We start from the raw sequence: 17,872 nt of genomic DNA, 5'->3' as shown, positions 1-17,872 counted from the left end.
GAACTGCACAAAACAGCGGCAGCTCCTCTCTCTAACCACAGTGTGGTAGTTTGAATGTAATCGGCTCTCATAAGCACATAGCGAGTGGCACTATTAGGAGGTGTGGCTTTTTGGAGCAGGTATGGCCTTGTTGGAGGAAATGTGTCACTGTGGGGGCAGGCTTTGAGGTTTCCTATGCTCAAGATACAGGATCTGAAGTTTAAGGTTAAAAAAAAAAAAAGTTCAAGGTCATCTGCTGTGAGATGTCTTTCTGTAGGCTGTGAATATGTGTTGCTCCCATTGGTTAATAAATAAAGCTGCATTGGCCTATAGTAGGGCAGGATGGAGCCAGGCAGGAAATCCAAGAGAGAGAGAGAGAGAGAAGAAAGGCAGAGTCAGGGAGATGCTCGAGCTGCTGCCCGGAGAAGCAAGATGTGAGAGAACTGGTAATGCCACAAAGCCACGTGACAATACATAGATTAATAGGAGTGGACTGAGTTAAGTTGTAAGAGCTAGTTAGTAATGAGCCTAAGCCATAGGCCATACAGTTTGTAATTAATATTAAGCCTCTGAGTGATCATTCTATAAGCAGCTGCAAAAGCCCAGGTGGGAAAGATTCGTCTGGAACTCAGGGCCAGGTGGGACCGAGAAATTTCTGTCTACAGTCATCTTCAATAGCCAGCCTGGGCTTCATGAGACCATGTCCAAAAGCAAAAACAGTGAAGAAAGGATGAACATCAAAATGTCAAAAGTCACCCACCTCCCACATTTAGAAATAACCCCATCTGTTTCACACTGCTTTTTTTATTTTTTTTAATTAGGAACTTAGCCGTGGAACTCAAGCTTGCTTTCAGAAGCCAAAGGTCATTCTATAGTCCTTTCAGGACTGAGGAGATCGCTCAGCTGGTCAAATGCTCACCTTGTGCACACGAGACCTGAGTTCATCCCCGAGAACCAGTGGGGTGCTAGGCTGAGTATGGAGACACATGCTTGTTATGCCAGCATAGGAGAAGTAGACACAGGTTGATGCAGGCTTTGCTGGCCTAATCTACTTGTTCAACTCCAGTCTGTCAACAGACTCTGTCTCTCAAAAAAAAAAAAGGAGTAGTCCTTGGTAACTTCTTCCTCCACCTGTCATCTGAGGTCTCTCCAGGAGTGGATTACCTTCAGCTCTTCATTCAGATCTGCAGTCTCCATGCTTAAATCAGCCAATGTCAAAACAAATTCTACAATAATAGTCTCTGTGAGAAAGCTAGGGAGATCAGTTGCTTGGTTACTGCCATGGGAATATTACAAGTAGTTCTGCCCTTGGAAATAAGTTCAAATTTCCCTAAATGTGGAGACCTCCATAAATGCTCCTAAATGTGGAGACCACTGGAAATTCCTCTGGGTACAGAGACCACTGTAAACTCCTGTAGGTGTGGAATGCAAGTGTCAAAATGAGCTAAAACGTCAATTAAAATCTAGGACATAGAGCAGGCTCGTCTCTGGTGAAGCATGGTAGCACAGATCTGCAGTCCCATCACTAGTGGGGCTGAGGCAGGAGGATCAAGAGCTCCAGAAAGCCTGGTCTACACAATAAGACTGTGTCTCAGAAGCAAATAATGTCAGAGGATGTGGCTCAATACTTGCCTAGCTGGTGTAGGGCCCTGAGTTTGAGCTCCAGCATTGAAAAAAGTGGGGAAGAAAGAAAGCAGGAGCAACTTATGCCCATCTATCACTCTCAGCTCTGTGTGTGTGTGTGTGTGTGTGTGTGTGTGTGTGTGTGTGTGTGTGTGCCTTACTCCTTTTAATCTAGAACTAGGCTAGCAGCCAGCAAAACCAGAGATCCTCCCATCTAGTCCCTGCACAACTCTGAGGTTGCAGGCACACTCAGCCACTCTCATTTCTGATGTGGGGGCTGGGGATTTGAACTCAGATCCTCATGCTTGTTCAACAAGTCCTCTTACCACTGAGCCATCTCTCTAGTCCCTTATCTTTTTATTGATAAGAAAACTGGATGCAATAATATCAACAATCATCTTTAAACTCACAGAAGGTACAATATCACCCAAATTATAATAAGCGATGGAATTTCCATTATGACTAACACCAGTGAATACAGCCAACAGGTCCTTCCAGAGTGCCATCATCTGGCAGCGACACTCAACTAGAAAGACAGTTGTAGCCATCGGTGATGGTGAATAGACAGCTCTCTGAGGACTCGATTCTCCCATCAAATCAGGAGGGCTCATACAGTCCCACATGATCACTCAACACCAGCAAATTCTGTGGTGTCTTCTGCACCAGTGTGAAGATGAATCTCTAGCCAGTATGACTGACACTTATGGTCAGGATGCTTTCTAGAATGATTCTGCACCAAGAGTGTGGTTGTGGCCATTGTGTCCCAAGGCTGAGGTTTCTGGAGTTTCCATTCGTGGTCTGGGTGAAGAAGATCTGATTAAGTCTCACATCTGCTAAGGGTTTGAGGTGGAGGAAGGGGAACTGGAATAGTTCTCACCTCATCAGTTCTGACCACATCCTCTCTCTCCAGTTACCCCCAGTAAAGGGGAAGGGGAGACGGCAGGGACACGGGGAAAGAAGGGAGAGATGGGCAGAGGCAAACGGTGAGCACAGGAGAGGCCAGAGGGGGCAAAGGCAGGAGACCGTCAGAGTGGCATATTCCCAGGAACAGAACCTCAGAACATGACAATATAGTAGCTCACACCTGTAATCTCAGAATTTCTTTTTTTTTAAATGTATTTTTTTAATTTATTTATTTATTATGTATACAATGTTCTGCCTGCATGTATACATGTATACCTGCATGCCAGAAGAAGGCACCAGATCTCATTATAGACGGTTGTGAGCCACCATGTGGTTGCTGGGAATTGAACTCAGGACCTCTGCAAGAGCAACCAGTGCTCTTAACCTCTGAGCCATCTCTCCAGCCCCTCAGAATTTCTTAAGCTAGAGTAAGACTGACTGCCATAAGTTCCAAGCCAGCCTGAGCCACCTTATGTCAAAATCAATTCATTAATGAACCCATTAATTAATTAAAGAAAGTAAACAGGGTTTTGTTACCAGTACAGTTATCTATAACCATGCTTTGTGAGAGCAATATTCTGGTATACTTGTCAGAATGGTGACATCTTACAGAGAAAAGGGGTGGGGGCCGGGGACCACTTTCAAACCAGGCTTGATGATATAGGCCTGTAATCTCAGCTACTTGGAAAAGCTGAAGCAGGGGGATTACAAGTTTGAGCCAGCCTGAGCTAATCAGTGAGACACTGTCTAAAATAAAAAAGGTTTTAAAAGGAGTGCGGAGTGGGGGATATAGTTCAATGGTAGAACACTTGCCTGGCACCGAAGAGATTCTAGGTTCAAGTCCTTGTATCACAAAATAATAACGATAATGATGAGATGGAGGGGGAGGGAGGAAAACTTTCCATTAATAATTTCCTAAACAGGGAATACTAATCTTTCATCACACACAGTAGCATAGCTGTCTAGGTGCTGTGTTTGGCCCAGTGGTCCTGGAACTCAATAAAGATGAGACATGGGGCCGGGCATTGGTGGAGTATGCCTTTAATCCCACACCACTCGGGAGGCAGAGGCAGGAAGATCTCTGTGAGTTTGAGGCCAGCCTGGTCTACAGAGTGAGATCCAGGAAAGGCACCAAAGCTACACAGAGAAACCCTGTCTAGAAAAAAAAAACAAAAAACAAAAAACAAAAAAAAAAAAAAAAAGACGTGGGAGGGAACGTAAAAGCAGATCAAGAAGAAAGGACCTAGCGAACAGAGCGCCATCCGCTCCCACAGCATGTTAGCATTTCAGAGTACTCAGCATCTCCCTGAGTGACAGGTACACCTTCTACCCATGCTGGGGCACAGATTCTCAGAATTATCACTCTCATCCCATCCACTGCTTCCCTTTCCTATTTCAGGAAATACCTGCACAACTTGCCTAGGGCTGCAGGCGGCTCGCTGGACGCAGAATTCAAGCCTCCTGGTATTTCCTCTTAGTCCTGTTTACGGGCAGCGTTGGCCCTTCAGATACCGTCCGAGTCACAGAAAACCACTCAGGCCGTGATTTTAGAGGGAGAAAGAAAGGAGCTTTTTTAGAACTACAAGACTGGACAGTGTCCCTGGCCGTTCGTCTCATCTGTGTACAACGACACAGCGAGTTTGACAGACCTGAGTCACACAATGCACACCTTTTTTTTTTCCAGTCAGTGAAACTAAACAGACCAACTTTTCTGGCACACTAGAGACAGAGTCACAATTAATCACCGGACCAGAAGTTACAGGACATCGTTCACAACAGCAAGTGATCAGCATGGTACTGTTCGTGGGATCATGGACCCTCACTTAGCTACCAATGGACCACATGATTGAAAAATAGTCAATAGAGCCTGCCCCCAGTTCAAAAGAAAGGAGTCTCCGGAAAGCGGTGTGATTACCAGAGAGACAGCTGATGGGTACTGAAAGTCCATTCACTCTTGCATTTGTATGTTCCTTTATTCTGTGTGTGAAGATTCATTTGATTTTACATTAATTCTGTATGTGAGCGTGGGCATATGAGTAGACATGTCAGCAGAGGCTAGCATAGGAAGCTGGATCCCCTGGAGCTGGAATTACAGACAGCTGTGAGCTGGAGTGGATACTGGAAACCAAACTCAGGTCTTCTGCAAAAGCATAAGTATTCTCAACCACTGAGCCATCTCTCCAACCCTGCTTTTGTTTATTGAGACAGGGTCCCACTATGTATTCCTTGGCTGACTTGGAACTGTGTAGACAAGCTGGCTTCAAACTCACAGGGATCTTCCTGCCCTTGTCTCCAGAGTCCTGAGATTACAGGCGTGTGCCACCGGCCCCAGCCCCTCCCTGTTCTCTCTCTCTCTCTCTCTCTCTCTCTCTCTCTCTCTCTCTCTCTCTCTCTCTCTCTCTCTCTCTCCTTTCTCTATAGTCCATCCTGGCTGGCTTCTCCAGGAGACATTTAGCCTGCCTCGGCTCCCAAAGTGCTTGGATTACAAGTGTACCCCACCACACCCAACTTTATGAATGACTTTTCTAAATACTAACTCACCTAATCCTCAAATTTCTGCTCAATAAAGAGTCACCATTTTTATGGAATAAAACAAGTGAGGCTTAGTTTGCCCAGGACAGCGTCAGAGCTACAGCACGTTCCTCATTCTATGGGTCGAGGCTGGCGCAGCTGATTATGGACCCGGCCTGACACACTGGCTTTTCTCTTTAGCTGCACACAGTTTTTATCTGTGCTGCTAGATCAGTACAGTCATCTGAAACTCAGCTGGCATCATCTTGACGTTGTAACCCTAGACAGCTCATATAAAAGTTGAAAAACTCAGCTTCCCATTCTCCTGATAAGTACCACACCTTGGGCTTCTTCGGACTCAAGATGCTCACTTGAAAAGGAAACACAGTGTGAACATTTCCCCGGGTCTCCACAGCCTAAGCAGAGAGCCTACAAAATCATTTAGGAAGCACATTGCTGATCAACCTGGAAAAAAACCAAATCATGATTGCCCAAGTCTCAACAAAACTGAAAACAGCAAGTCTCACTTGGCAACTGTATAGAGACCACACCTTACCCCGTACATACTTGGGAAAGGCCAATAAAACATTTCAAGATAGAGCTCCCTAGACTCTGAGCACTGTTTTAAAAGTCTCCAGGCAAGGTAGGTCCTGAATTCCTCCACAAACAGAATTTAGCAGTCATAACAAGCTAGTGATGTGATAAGCCGGAGCCCATGATAATGGAATCTCAGAAGCAGTTTTCAAATAGCTCAGTCACATGAGTATCCACCCATTGACATTTCCCCCAAAGTGCTACATCCTAACCAAGGAGAAAGACAGATGTAGACGATGGAAGACGATTTCCTCTCTCTCCTTGGAATCACCTTCTGGTTAGGAATCCCTCTTCTCTAGATTTCCCAATCCACAAAGAAGCCGTCCATAGCCATGTGTTTGAATCTGACATAGTCACTAAAGTATCATCAGGATTCAAGTTCAAACCCAAATAAACACCACCTAAAGCATGAAGATCTCTGCCCCCAAAAAAACCTTTTTCAGGGTAAGTCTGATGAGGAGGGCAGTGTTGATGTTTCTGTCTCTGGATAGCTGGGGTTTTGTTGCTGTTGTTTTACATCTGTCCATCTAAGAAAGCACAGGAACCTAATAATTTGAACCATCACACAGCACTAATCGGCTGTGTCCTTGTAACATGAAGCCAATCATTTAACTACTATGAGCTCCCATCTCCCCGTGTGTAAAATGGGGATGATAATAGTTGCTTCCTATTTACTCTACAACCAGGTATGGAAGATTAGCAAGATAGTGTCTGTAAAAGTGCTTTGATCTCTTGTGAGATAGGGCACTATGTAAATTTCATCTGGCATTATTACCACACTTCAGCACACATGAAACCTGAATGGCCACTGACCAATAAAGAGCTGGATAATCACACAGTAGAAACAAACAAAACAGGATACGCCAGGGAGGACAGAACCCAAGATGAGCAGTGAGGGGTGACAGCGGAGGTCTGGACTCTCCTCGGCAGAAGAGGCCTGAGAGGAGACAGGAACGCCTGTGTCCAAGGGGAAGAGCTGGTGGCAGGACAGCCTGACCTAATTCTCAGAAATCAGTCATGGGATCAGAAATGAATGCCAACTGGATGTTTATCCAAGGAGCTCCTAAAATCCAGGTTCCCCCTGTAAGGCTTGCCTGACTCGATTAAAAATGGCCTGTAAATCCTACTCATGCCAACCAGTTCCAGCTAACCCGTTCTGCAGGGTCGGGAGGGGTGGGGGTCTTCCAGAATTCATTATGACGCATTTTGGGCTAAGACTTAACACAAATACTACTTCCTGAAAATGTCGGTTTGGGGCTGGGAATATAGCGCAGTGGTAAAGTGCTTCCCTGGAGTACACAGGCCCCGGGTGCAAATCTCTAGTGCCAACAAAAGAAAGATAAATAACTGGCACCTAATGTTAAGATATCATTTTATATTATCGTGCCCTTGATGTATGTACCCTTTTCTCTCTTTTCTTTTCCTCTTCGCAATATTGTGTTTTCTAATGTTTTTAGACAATGACAAATGAAGGTGTTTTTACCAATGGTTTAGTCATTTTCTTGACCTACTATGTGCCCAAAGGAAGCTAACTGACTGAGTTTGATGAACACATAAATACTTAAGGATTTGTTTCTAATCATGATCTATATTATTCCTTATAAATGATGAGCTCTTCCCATTTCAACTGTTGAAAGTTAGAAGCTAGGTGTGGTGCACACTTGAAGCCCAGCATTCAAGAAGCTGAGGCTAGAGGATTGCTGGGCTACATTAAAAGGAAAAAAAAGTCCTCTCTCCAAGGGGATGTCAGGGAGCAATAAATCTGTCTGATCCCATCGGAACTATTCAAATATTCTAGTGTTTACATTCCACACTTGAGGAACATCTGCGGCTGGGTGTGTCGTGCATGCTTGTAATCCCAGCATTTGGAAGGTGAAGATAAAAAAACTGGGAATTCAAGGTCGTCCTCAGCTACTGGTGAGTGCTGTACAGTAAAGCCATGTCTAAAAAGAAAACCAAAGGCAAAGGCGTGGTGGCACACACCTTTAATCACAGTGCTCAAGAGGCAGATGTCTGTGGGTTAGAGGCCAGCCTGATCTACACAGTGGGTTCTAGACCAGCCCAGGAGACGCAGCTTCATGATTAGATGATTAGTGAAGCAAGGATATCCAAAATCACACTGTGGTATCTGCATTTGCTTTTCTATGCACCTTTTCTTACTCTAGAATAACATGATCACAGAATATTCAAAAATGAACCTAGTTTTCTCTTTTTTTGTTTTGTTTTGTTTTGTTTTCTTTCCACAATAAGAGTAGTGGCATCTATTTTGGTCCCAGGACTCTTCTGGGAAAGCCTGGACCAGTTACTCAACAAACAACCTTGTCTTCTGGATTATTTGTTCATTCACAATTCTGGCATCTTCCATCCTTATTCACGTTTGCAAGTGGGCTGAGGATCGAGGTTTCCCTAAGCATGCTGGGATGGTCTCCTTGATTCCTTAGCTTTCTCTTGTCCACACAGTAGGAGCACAGTCTGTTGCTGACTTGTTTATTTACATATCCTTGGGTTCTCCCTGCTCTTTATTCCCATAGGATTTGGGATTGAGGGGCTTTGGTTTGGGTGGTGGTGGTGATGGTGTTTTGGGGTTGCTGGGAATTGAACTTTATGTAGACTAGGCAAGTGTTCTACCACTGAGCTATATCCACAGTCTTTTTTTTTTTTTTTTTAAGTCAGAGTCTTCCTAAGTGGCCCAGGTCGTCCTTGTCTTTGTAACCAAGGCAAGTTTTAAAGATGTAGTCCTCCTGCTTCGGCCAACAGAGTAGCTGAGATTATGGATACATGTCATCATATGAGGCCATTCTTGTAGTATTTTGTCCAATAATATTTTTATCCAAAAAAAAAAATGTCCATGATGAAAAGATAGAATTGGAGACTTGGTGCATGCTCTGACAGCTAGAACTAAAGAGTTTAAAGAGAACCAGTCAACCAAATCCCATGGAGGCATTCCTCATCACTCTGAGTCCTGTAGTCACAAGAGTGAAAAATGCCATCCTACTTGAAGAAAATCTAAGGCAGAGGACTCTGGATGTGCTTACCTGTGCCAGCTCTCTTCCAGGACGTTCTCATGGAGAATGATAACTTTACATACCATGTTCATGGTCACCATCCCAAATTCAAATCTCTAGCCTTGGCTTCCTATCTGACATTCTACACTCACACCCCAAGTAGAAATTTAACGTTTATGTTATATATAAATACAGTATTTATTACAAATGTCATATTTCCACTTGTGTGTCTCAAAAATGTCTATAACTAAATAGGCTCAAATGACAACTCTTGTTTGTTAGTGTTGTGTTTGTTTGTTTGAGCCTCTCTTTACACTTTGAGCAAACATTTGCATTTGGTTTTGTGTCCTTTTTAAAGTTTTCTTTCATTCCAGTATGACATTCCTAGAGGCTCTTTTTAAAACCACATTACAAAGGCCAAACTCCTTATCTGAAATAATACACCAGCTTTGTTTGTCCATTACCACCGTTCCTGCTAAGTACCTGTATGTACTCTTCATTCACAACAACATTAACAACCTCTAGACTGGCCATCGGCCAAACATCCCTAACATACCAGGCCATTTGATTCAATCACTAAGGCAACTGAAGCAACTCAAGCCACTGAGGGAAACAGTGGTAAAACTCCTTCTTAGTAATTAAATGCATCTGCAGTGTCCATGGTGATGATGGAGTCAGGCAGCACCGTGATCCTGAGGCTGAATTCAGAAGGAAGCTTACCACTGCCATTTATGTGTGTGTGTGTGTGTGTGTGTGTGTGTGTGTGTGTGTGTGTGTGTGGCTTTGTCTTCATCTCTGAAAAATAAATATGAAACAAGGATCTTGCCTTTGTTTCTTATGGTCTAGGGTAGTTTATCCATCTGGATTTCAATGTAGGAATCACCTAGAAGTAAAATGAGTTTCCTAAAGGCTCTTTTTATGAATCACAGCTCCAGCATCATGGAAGCATTCATCCCACTGGTGAGACTGTGGAAAGAGGGCTCATGAGCAGTCTCAAGAGCTGACATTGAACTTCGGATCCTCCTGCCTCCACTCCAGTGCTGGGATTACAGGTGTGTGTCACCACTCTGGGTTCATGTGGTCCTGGAGAATTGAGACCAGGACTTGGTGCATACTAGGCAAACACTCTACCAAGTAAGCCACAGCCTCAGATTTTGCATCTTTGTTTGGTGTTATGGTTTGGATATATACCTCCTAAAGTTTCATGTGTTGAAAGTTTGGTGTCTGATGCGATATTCAGAGGTGGGGCTTTTAAAAAGTGGATCATGAAGTCATTGATCTAGTTTATGAATTGATTAATTGATTGATCCATAATTTATGACATTATTAAGAAGTAAAAGGGAGGGTCTATTTGAAGGGCATAGTTTCTTTGGAGCTAAATCTCATCCTAGGCCAGTTTTTCATCATTGTGTCTTTGCCTTCTTGCTGCAGTGAGGTGATCGGCCTACTCTGACACATGGAGCTTTGCCAGATGTCCTGTCTCTTCATGAGCTCATTACAATGAAGTCAGCTGACTACAGGCTGAAACGTCTGCACCCAGGAGCCAAAATAAACGTTTCCTCCTTCATTGTTTCTCTCCAGTCACAACACTGGAGATCCAAATAATACACTTGGTTTGAATGATATAATACACCATGGAGAAGTCATATTTTCTGTACTATGACCTAACTTGTCTCATATCTATGGAAACATGAGCAAGTAGTATCTGGAGTCTCTTTCCATGAATGTTATTAATAAAAACGCGTCACAGAAAGAAGTCATTGGAACATCTCAAAGACAGTGAAGGTGGACACAAACATTGTGGCTGGCTGAAGACAGGCGTAGGAGAGTGCATCTGCAGTGGAAATATGCTTCCTACACTTATTCCCGAAGAGTTCCCTACGGAAACTCACGCTTGCCTCTAAGTACCACCAACAGACGTTGTTTCTAGTTTTTAAAAATCAAGACTCAGTGAACACAATTAATAACTTTCACTAGCTTCCTAGTATGTTTGTCCCTGGACTTCACTATTCAGGAATCTCCTTCCCTAACCACAGAAATACTATCAAGAGTTGTGGAGTAATGGTGATGTATAGACAGACAGACAGAAGGAAGGAAAAAAAAGAAAGAAAGAAAGAAAGAAAGAAAGAAAGAAAGAAAGAAAGAAAGAAAAGAAGGAAGAAAGAAAGAAAGAAAGAAAGAAAGAAAGAAAGAAAGAAAGAAAGAAAGAAAGAAAGAAAGAAAGAAAGAGAAAGAGAGAAAGACAAGTGTTTTCATCTAAGGCCCAATCCCACGGGAAGCAGAGAAAACCCACATTCCTGTCCACTAATCAGACTATGGAAAGAGTCAAGCTGCATGTGGACTGGAATAATCTAGAACTTCGATGCTGTGAACCACACCACATCTGAAAACTTGCAGATAGTAGAAAATCCCTATCAGGGACATAGAGGAGGGGCCTGGTTAAACACCATTGATCTTAGCTAGGGGTTGCGGCACACGCTCGCAAACTATGTGAGGACTGAAGCAGGAGGATGACAAGTTTGAGGGCAGCCCTGGCAAAGCAGTGAGACCCTATCTGAAAATAAAAATATTAAAGCTCAGGGGATGTGACTCCATGGTAGAATGCCCAAGACCCCAGAGTTCATCCCAAACACTGTGAAATGAACCCAAGAACAATGACCCAGACACAAAGGTAGGCGGAGACCCTGCTTTCTCTGTATAGTTTCTAAAAAGAAGTCTAAAGAAGCCTTTCAAATCCTCCGCCAGAATCTGCCCAAAGCCATAGAGCAACTTACAGAAATGCGTTTGAGAATTGGGAAAGCATGGTGGTTCACACCTGAATTCTAGCACTTGAGGGGCAAGAGGACTGTGAGTTCAAGGTCACCTTCTGCTATTTGAGGAGCTTAAGGAGGCCAGCCAAGGCTATATGAGATGATGTCTCAAAAACCCAAAACATACGTGCATTCTAATCTACCTACAAATATCTGTGTCAAGATATTACTCAAGAAAAATAAGAGATTAGAATAATTTTTCAGAATAATTATGGAAATAGGTGTCATGGTATATGCTGTTCATCCCTGCACTTGAGAGACTGGGGCAGGGGGATCACTGTGAGTCTGAGGCCAGCCTGATCTACATAGAGAGTTGCAGGGCTACATAGAGAGATCATCTCTAATAATAATAATAACAATATAAAATTTTTAGAATAAAATGTAGAATAACTTTTTAGAATAATTAAAGCAGGGCTTCACACATGCTAGGCAAGTACTCTACCACTGAGCTGTATTCCCACCTTCTTTTGTTATTGTTGTATATTTTAAGACAGCCTGTTAAGTAGCTCAGGCTAGCTTCTGGCTCACATGATCATCCACCTAGGCAGGCCTTAAACTCACAATCCTCCTGCCTCAACCTCCCAAATATATGGGATTACAGGCCATAGCACCTGTCCCAGCGTCACTAAAACTACTCCTAAGACTCCTAAGACATTGTTTATTAACCATAAAATGCAATTCTTCTTTTTAAAAAATTTAGTGTGTGGGGGGTTGGGGATTTAGCTCAGTGGCACAACGCTTGCCTAGCAAGCACAAGACCCTGGGTTCGGTCCTCAGCTCCAGAAAAAAAAAAAAAAATTTAGTGTGTGTGTATGTCTGTGTGTGTGTGTGTGTGAGAGAGAGAGAGAGAGAGAGAGAGAGAGAGAGAGAGAGAGAGAGAGGACAACCTGTGGAAGTTACTTCTCTCCTATCATGTGGGTTCTAGAAATCAAACTTGGTGGCACAGGCCCTTACCCTACCCATCTATCTCACAGGCCACCTCTGCATTCTTTTTTTAAAACTGCTTGTTGTGGCTGTCGCTGTTGTTTATTTGTTTGTTTTGTTGTTTGTTCATGGTCTTAATCCCAGGCCTGGAACTCACTCTGTAGATCAGGCTGGTCTTGAACTCAGAGATCCACCTGCCTCTGCCTCCCGAGTAGTGGAATTAGAGGTGTGTGCCGCCAGGCCCAGCTCCATTTCTGAATTTTGAATTCACTGATTTTGCAAACCTTTTTTCAGCACCATTCTATAATTTGCTTTATGCAGAGGTTTGGGGATGAAAGACATTCTCTATCCTAAAAAGCCTCCAGTCCGCTACCCTATTAGCGAAGGCAAAGAAACAGATTAGGAAAAGTACACAGTACCCACTGTGACACAGATAAACACAGCATGTGTCTGGAGCAAATGGAGGGTCTTGAAGGCTGAGGATGTAGCTCAGTTGGTAGAGTATCTGCCTAGCATGCACAAAGTCCTGAGTCCAGTGCCCAGCATCCCAGAAACCAGGCCTGGTGGTGCACAGCTGCAGTCCTAACACTGAGAGGAGGGAAGATCAGAGATTCAGCATCTTTGGCTGCCTATCAACTCCATTGTCAGTCTGAGATAAATAAGGGTCCATCCCCTGAACCAAGGGTCAGGTCTAGTTTGGAAAAGGCTTTCTGCAAGAGATGACCGTTAAATCAGGCAGAGGAGTCAGCAAGGGCATAAGACAGAAGAGTGAGTGACACCTGGAGGGACTGAAATGTGGGTGCCAAGCCCAGTTAGGGGAGAAGGGGCTGAAGACAGATGCTGTCCTTTGTTTGGGTTCTGAGAAGTTTGGCCGCTATGGCGAAGACGGGTACAGTTAGTACACATTCCCAGGCAGGAGAGGGGCATTTGCACTGTAAAAAGTTCACTTTGGCAGTAGTTTCGAGATTACTGAGGTGGACAAAACTGAGAGGCAGAGCGACTTATTAGGGCATTGTGGCAAAATTAAAAAAAAAAAAATCTAGTTGAAAAAAAAATGATGAAGGCTTGAACTACTGCCACGAGGAGAGTTCTCCAGGTAATATCAACAGGATTTTATGACCAATTAGAGGTGAACAAGGAGGAATCGTGGACACCTGCCAGCCACTGGTTTGGGAAGCAGGGTGGTTCAGAGTGCCATTCACCAAAATAAGGAAATACGGTTCCTTCTTTTCGCCTGAGGCTCCAGCTGACCTCCGGGTGATCCTGTCTTTCAGAGCCTCAGAAAGCCACAGAGAAATTCTGCCTCAGTAGCTAATCCAAGTCCACTCTTGTCAGGCAGTTTGGCTCTTTGCCTCCTTTTTCCAAAAGATGAGAATCAAAAGGCAATTTTAACTGAGTACGGCAAAAGCAAGGCATGCATAAGACTACCCACAGCCATACTCAAGCCTGTTAGCAGGCTTTCCTAAAGTGGGCCTGCTGGGTGCCTATAATCTTAGCATCCGAGGAGCTGAGGCAGGGTTGCTAGAGTGAGTACTGGCCAGCCTAAGTCACACAGAAGACCTTGTCTCAAATAAACAGCAAGGACTGGGAAGATGGCTTAGGCAGGAAAGTGTCTGCTTTACCAGCATAAGGACCCGAGTTCAATCCCCGGACCCCATGTTAAAAAGCCAGGCATGGTGGAGCACACAGTGCTTAGACAGTAGAGATGGGTGGTTCCGGGCCTTCCACACACACCCAAATCATGTGAACACCCACAGGTGAATAACACACACACAAAGTTTCTAAATCAAAGCATGATGAAACACTTTGATGAAAAAAAGCTTCTTTCCCTGAGAATTGCTGGCCTCATTCTGAACACACAAATGTTTTCAGAGACTATTCCTTGTTCACTAACGGCTCTGAAGAAAAGTTTGAGCCAATATTGTATCTGTGTTGTCTATATCTCCATTGTGAAAATAACTGAGGCGGGTAAAGCCTGTGAAATAAACATATTCACTATAAATTATGTCCATCTCAGAAAATATGCATATGTCCTCAGAGTGCTTAATATTAGGTCAAGTAAAATGTTGGAAAAGTGATTTGTGGTTTTTTTTGTTGTATTTTTAGGTTTTGTTTTGTTTGGGTTGGGTTGGTTGGTTGGTTTGGGTTTTGTTTTGTTTTTTTCAAACAGCATCTCACAAAGTAATCCAGGTAGATGGGGAATTTACAGGCCTCTTGTTGCAGGCTCATGAGTACTGAGATTACAGGTGTTCCATCCTGCATGGTTCCATTTTTATTTTTATTCGTTTTTGTTATCCTCTCTCTCTCTCTCTCTCTCTCTCTCTCTCTCTCTCTCTCTCTCTCTCTCTCTGTGTGTGTGTGTGTGTGTGTGTGTGTGTGTGTGTGTGTGTTATTTTAATTTAGTTGTTTTTTTTTTTTTTTCAAGACAGGATCTCATGTATCCTAAGTGGGCCTTGAATTTACTACTTACCTGAGGATGATAGATGACCTTGAATTTCTGATCCTCCTGCCTCTACCTCCCCAGGGCTGGGATTATACTAAAAAACCAGCACACCAGGTTTACACAGTGCTAAGGAGCAAAGCCAGGGCATCCTGTAGCTAGGCAAACACTCCAGCAGCTGAGCTACAGCTCCAGGCCCTCGTTTGGGGTTTTTTGTTGGTTTGTTTTTTTGAGACAAGATTTCTCTGTAGCTTTGGAACTTGTCCTGGAACTCATTCTGTATGTAGACCAGGCTGACCTTGAACTCACTAAGATCTGCCTATCTCTGCTTCCCAAGTGCTAGGATTAAAGGTGTGCACCACCACTGCCTGGCTTTCATTTTGAGTTTTTGATATAAGGTTCCATATAGCCTAGGCTAGCCTCAAACTCAACATGTAGCTGAGACGGGCCTTAAATAGTTGAGGCTAACCCTTAGCTCCATAACCTGCCTCTACCTCTCCAAGTGCCAGCATTACAAGCTTGGATCACCATGCGCAGCCCCACTCATGAGTGTTTATTATGCAAAGGAATTCTGGCTCAATCCATACCCATTTTGTTGAAATGTCCAGCTCTGTCTCCTGTTCTCTGCTTAGGGAACTGCCCATCTGAGATGATGATCTCATCCCACACAGAGGAGAAAGATTTGGATGAAAGATCTGTTTCCCCGACACCTTCATGTCCCTCCCACTGCAAGATGATGGTAATCCTGTCTGCAGCGTTTGGAAGGATTAATGAGTGTTTGTTGAGCGCTCTCAGCTCTGAAGATGAAAGACAGCCTCTGAGCACACAGGCTAATTGATGTTTGTTATTCTGAATGTTTCACTAAAGGAGTTTTCTCCACATAATGAACTCTCATCCATAGGCTTTGAGAAGGACGGAGAATTCAGGAGTCTCTAGTGTGGTCTTTTAAACAAGTATTTTTCCTGCAATAATTTCAAATATGTCAATTTTCTGCTCAGTAGTATGCATCCATGCTAGAGTATTGACTGTAGGTGGTATGGCCCACAGAGTGAGTCAATTTACAGCCAAAACAACCATATCATTCCATTTATACGGTTACTAAATTAAATATGTAGGTAAATAAATAATAAACAATTTAAACCTTTGATGGGCTGAATGATTTATTTTTCAATCTATTTTTTATTTCTGTGTATGTGTGTGTGTGTGTGTGTGTATTCAAATATGCGATGGTACACACGCACATATGTGCATGTGTGTAGACGCCAGGGCTTGATACTGAGTGTCTTCCTTGATTGCTCTCCACAGTGTGTTTTGAGGCAAGGTCTTTCATCAGGACCTGGGGCTTGCACATGCAGCTAGTCTGGTTGGCTAGCGAGACCCAGAGATGGTTACAAGTAATCACATGCACATACTTTCCTTGGTTCTGGGGACTGAACTTGGGCCCGTATGCTTGCAGATACCTACTGAGTTATCTCTTCAGCCCCTCCATTTATTTTTAAACACTTGAGATAATCTTGAGATCCTTGTAGATTGGAGATAGATATGTTATCAAACATTTCAATTTTGTGTTGTATATTTGACTTGGATTTATGTTCCAATATGATACTTTCATAATCTAAAGCCTCAGAGAAGAATCAAATCAGTTCATTCATACTCCAAGATCGGCACTATTTTTAACTTTATAGCTTAGTGATGGGTCGTTGACAAGTATTGACATTGCTTCCTCGTCCTCTGCCCCACTTCCACCCCTTTTGGAGACAAACTCTCATGTATCCAGGTCTGAACTCCTTATCTAACTGAGGATGACATTGAAATATTTTGTTGTTGTTGTGTTATTTTAGTTGGAAAAAGAGAAGTCTGTGCTGTGCATGCTAACACCAAAGGAAGAGCTCAGGTGTTTTCCACTATCATTCTCTACTTTATTCCTCTGAAACAAAGTCTCTCACTAAAGGTGATGCTCAACATTTCAGCTAGGCTGGCTGGCTGGGTAGTGCCTGGAACCCACTTGTCCTCACCACCCCGTGGTGGAGTCACAAGCAATGCCCAGCTTTCACATGGGTTCTGGGGATTCAAACTCAGCACTTGATGCTTCCACAAACAGGTGCTCTCTTATGCATGGAGATATCCTTGACCCTGAACTTCTGATCATCAGGCCTCCGCTCCCAAGTCTAGGATTATAGACATGTTCTACCATGCCTGGTTTATGAGATGCTGTGGATCAAACCCAGGGTTTCAAATACTTTACCACCTTAGCCACATCTACAGTCCCTTATTTCCCCTTTTGTTCAAATATCTGTATATATAGATTTAGGGAGAGAGTTCAGAGCAAAGGCACCTTGAATGTCGAGACCATGGAATCTCCCCAAATCTGTATGGGTAGAAGTTAGTCCTATGTTCTGCTTCTCTTATACCAAGCAACCTTACAATTTTTCCTTCTCATTCTTCCATTTCTCCATCATGGTTCCTGTTACCAAGTATAGACGGTTATTAAAAACTCACTCCCAAGAACATCCCAAGTTAAGGCTGAGTTATTAAATTGCTAAGTCAGCAGATAAAAACATTAGTCAACAGAAATTAAATATTATATCTTCCCAGATTTCTCTGAAGATGCCAATCATCAGACTAGCAAAGGGATTTCTATAAAGAATAGAACTTGTCCATCATTTACACCAACCTCTCCAATGTAATTTCACCAACCAAGCCACAGGCCTGTTCTCCTAACAGGACCCTTTCTAAAGAGCTTGTACCCAGAGAAGTTACTCTGGGAAACTACCCACCTGGTCTGCCGAGTCTCCATAATTTCAGCAAAAAGCACCTAAGGGGTGGGGTTTGGTAACGGGCTTCCTGTGCAAGCATGAGGACTCATACTCAGGCCCTGACAACCCACAGAAAAGGCTCTGGTGTAGACCTGTGAACCTGTCTCCTCAGGGCTAGGAAGTGAGAGGCAGGAGAATCCCTGGAACTCACAGGCCAGTCTAACAAAATCACTGAAGTGAAGTCAGAGACTTTGCCTTAAGAAAGAAGTGAGCAGGCAACTGAGGCAGACATTGAATGTCAACCTCTGGCCTCCTCATGCACACATA

The sequence above is a fragment of the Peromyscus eremicus genome, chromosome 5 (genome assembly GCF_949786415.1).
Source record: "Peromyscus eremicus chromosome 5, PerEre_H2_v1, whole genome shotgun sequence".
Classification (NCBI taxonomy): Eukaryota; Metazoa; Chordata; class Mammalia; order Rodentia; family Cricetidae; genus Peromyscus; species Peromyscus eremicus.
Note: the sequence above shows the minus strand (reverse complement) of the source record.